Source organism: Octopus bimaculoides, chromosome 21 (assembly GCF_001194135.2).
Source record: "Octopus bimaculoides isolate UCB-OBI-ISO-001 chromosome 21, ASM119413v2, whole genome shotgun sequence".
Lineage (NCBI taxonomy): Eukaryota > Metazoa > Mollusca > Cephalopoda > Octopoda > Octopodidae > Octopus > Octopus bimaculoides.
The window spans coordinates 20,909,299-20,913,288 of NC_069001.1; the positions used below are offsets into that span (position 1 = coordinate 20,909,299).

The window sequence follows — 3,990 nt, forward strand, 5'->3', positions numbered from 1 at the left end:
TCAAAATAATGCAGAATTTGAGCTACGTCGTCAGATGAAAGAAAGTCTTTGCTAAATATAAATACTCTGCATGACGATATATACACAAACACATCAGCGGCAGCTTTATCTCGTATCTGAGAAATTACTTTCTTCTTTGCTGAACATTTCCTTTATGATGATAGCGTTGATAATAGTGTAGACCAATTTTTGCATAGAAGAGTCGATGGAATTGACTGAATGGTAATGTTAGTGGAGGACGAGGTTGATTTTGTCGAACCTTACTCTTCTGTCGTTTGATTGGTTTCTTTTCTCTTCTGGTGGCTTCGAAGTTTTTCGTTCTGATGGTGCTGGAATATCGCCACTTAGTAATGGTCTTGGGCTTTCAGTGTACGTGTGGTAAGGCTTCAACAAGTATAGCAATCGATCAACTAAGAGAGTAAAGATATAATAATAAAAACCACAAGATTTGTGAGATACAGCTTCCCAAAATATCAGCAAACTATGACAATGGTCGAACAGGGATCAAGCATCATACTGGAAGGAAAATTTAAATCTGGATACTACAACCATCGTTCAACCTTTAGGCATCACTAAAAGAGACATACAACAACCCTATCGGCATTAATATGGAAACTTAAAGACGGATCATTTACTACGACATCAAATGGAAACTCTTTTCCAAGACCAAACCCTATGTCAATAGTTCAAAAAGATGATCAACGCTGTCAACTACCGACAGTCCACACAGTTTCTTTATTTTATTGAAATGCGTCAGTTCACTTTTGGTCACGTGAGGTGGTCAGGATCCTTCCATATCTCACCTTTTTTGAGAATTAGCCTCCCATAACTTCTCTCATTTTTGAGAATTTAACTCCGTCCAGAGTTTTAATATCTCTTACACTTAGGGTTTAATTCCAGTAATTCCGTTCCCTTCCTTTTTTCTTTTCCTTGAACATGTAGTTTCAATTTGTTTAGATGTTGGTACCTCAAAGGATTTCATCTCTCGTAACCGTTTTCCCCATACATCTTTTATGTTCGAAATTTTTTCCTTTTACCAGGAATAACATTTTTGCAACTTGTTTAATAATTATACCGTCCTCCCAGCATTCTTTACCATATCTATCTGATTAAAAAAAAAAATTTGTCACCTAACTTGAAGAATTTTTAAATATATTTGTTGTTTGCTATTTAAAAAATATTTATACTCGGTATCAACTTTATCAAAGACGGATCTGATCTTTCTAGCAAACATTAATTTTGCGGGTGACATTCCAGATGGGGTATTCGGATTAGGTGTTACTTGGTACACTCTTAGAAATTGTTGAAGTGCTAGATCATCCATTACTTCATTGTTCACCTTTTTTAAAGTCCTCTTAAAAGTAGGAACAAAACGCTCCTCTTGTCCATTTGGCCTATGATGATACGGCAATGTGGTCACATGTTTGATAATGAGCATTTTACAAAATTTTCTGAACTCGTCTGAAGTAAACTGAGTTCCATTCTCAGGAATACCATATCTGGCGAACAATTCGTGTAAAAAAATGTAACTGCGGATGTCAGCTTTTTACACTTATGCACTTCAGAAAACTGTTCGCCACAACAAGGTAATATGAACCCTTAGTTCACGTATGATATTACTCAAAACCTTTTAAATTTCATTTTCCGCTCGCAACACAAAAATCACGGTATCATCAAACGGTTCAGTATTTTTCAAAATCAATCTTGATAAACAATCAGTGTGTCTTAATTTCTTAGTATAAACTCCATCTTAAAATCATAGTTTAGTAATACAGTACCCCAGCGTTGCAACCTATTAGCAGTATGTGTGTCCTTTCTTCGACCCATATATAAATAACTAGCAGAGATACCCGGCGTTGCTCGGGATTAAAATGGCATAGTTTGTATATATTATATCACAGTTGTGTTGAAACAGGTGATATGAGAAAGTGCAGCATTGACAACAAAATATTTATGGAGTAAATGATGGGCTAATTCGACTAAGCAACATCAGGCCCTAACCTGTCATGGAAAATTGGAGGTTGGAGTTATGTGATTTTTGAACGCACTGAAAAGCTGTCAGTGGATATACTCGCTTTTGCAGCAGTCTTCAAAAAGGTGTCTGAAATTTTGACACCTCCTTCGGGTTTGTTGTCCTATATCCCTCATAAAGTAAATTTGGAGGAACTGTAGTTGTTCATTTGTGAGTAACAGGAAACCAATGAGGTGATAGACTTGTCCTTGAACTTTTAACTTCGGCGTAAATTCATGCTTAACTATCTTCTTAGATGCAGTAAACGATGTCATTTGAAATGCAGAGTTGTATTGTCTGATATTGCTCAGAAAATCCTTTGACTGGATGGAAGTGCTTTCTAGAAGATCCATAAGTGGTTGAGAAAGAGGTGGTAGAGCTGGCAATCTTACCTGAGCAGCATATGCCATTTGTTTCATTTGAAAATTTTAAAGCTCTACGGGAATGACAATTTGTGTTTAGCACACCAATTTGGACACAGTTATCAATTTTATAAGAATGGGATGGATATCTGAAAGCAGCTCCAGGAGTTGTGAAGAACAAATTTGTACGTAGCCTGTTTCTGAGAGCCTTTCTATTGGACCTCTGTCTAATCACTAAAACATTGACTTAACGATCCAGCATTAAGTGCTGCAGCATGCATTTGCTCCCTTCTCTCTTGAGACTCCGTCTGACGTGCTGCAGCATCCCTTTGCTGATCTTGAGAAAATTTCATTTCGCTTCTCTCTTTAGACTCTCGCCTTCGGTGTTCTACAATCTTCCTTGCTTTATACTTGTTTCTGGAGAGTTTACGTTTTTTCATTGGTGGCTTATGTTTTCAATATTGTAAACAAAAAATTGCTTATGTTTTCAATATTGTAAGCAAAAAATTATGAACATAGAAAAAAATTATACATTAATCCCTATTTTTGTAAGCAGTTGTATGTATGTATGTATGTAGTATGTTTTTACTTTTGTATGCAGTATAAATTAACCAAAGAGAGGCACATGTATGAACTGCTAATTTATCTGTAAATGCCACAATAATTATTATAGATAAATTTCGTAATATATATATTAAGCACATGTATTAAATGTTAATTTAAGGGTAAATATGTAACTGCAAATACCTTGCAACTGCTGTGATAATGATTAACTGGTAACTGAACGGTAAATGTGTATTTTTATATACCTTGGACTTACCAAATCATTGTTTAATGTCAAAATTTTCACCTCCAGCCGTTCGTTATGTCAGTCAACGCATACACTGACACACCATTCTGCTATGGTGGCTGTAAAGACGGAAAGTTGCCGATGTGTAATGTTATTCACATTAGGATGTAAATTATTCATTTATTTCAAATATAATAGAAATAAGATGATCTTAATGTTATCAAATTAGAATTAAAAGTGAAAGAATGAAAGTGAGTCAATATTATAGGGACAACCCAATTTTTGAATGCATAAGAAACATACGCGCGCACGCACGCATACATACATACACACATACATACATACACAGACACATACACACAAACTCTCTCTCTCACTTTTAGAACGTACATAAGGTATGAAACATCAGCATTTCTCTGTCAACCGCTATCCCTGTCTTTCATCTTCTATAGAAACTTGTTTTCTGTTTCCATATGAAATGGACGTGTGTGCGTGCGTGCGTGCGTGCATGTGCGTGTGTGTGAGAGAGAGAAAGAGAGAGGGAGGCAGAGGAAGATAGAAATAGAGTGAGTGAGTGATAGTGTGTGTCGTGATGATTGATGTCTTTTAATGTACATAGACATATAGAAAATGTGACGTCATCGTGGTCGTCGTATAACATGTTTAAGATCGCTGATTTATGGAAAAGATTATAATGTTAAATTTTTGAAATGCAAATATGTGAATGAAAATTAAGATTAATTTGTAGCCGAAATAGTACTGAATCTTTTGATACCCCATTTGTCAAAGTCGGTAACTAGGTTTTGGAATGCATAAGGAATATATAT

General features: G+C 35.6%; 1 long non-coding RNA gene across 1 annotated transcript in view; it reads right to left on the reverse strand.

Annotated features, from left to right (window-relative positions):
• Positions 1-3,990, reverse strand: part of LOC128250477 (uncharacterized) — a 52,149-nt gene continuing 48,159 nt past the window's right edge. Inside the window, exon 3 of the long non-coding RNA XR_008266499.1 lies at positions 1-410. This is a non-coding gene — a long non-coding RNA (uncharacterized LOC128250477). The remainder of the gene's footprint in view (positions 411-3,990) is intronic.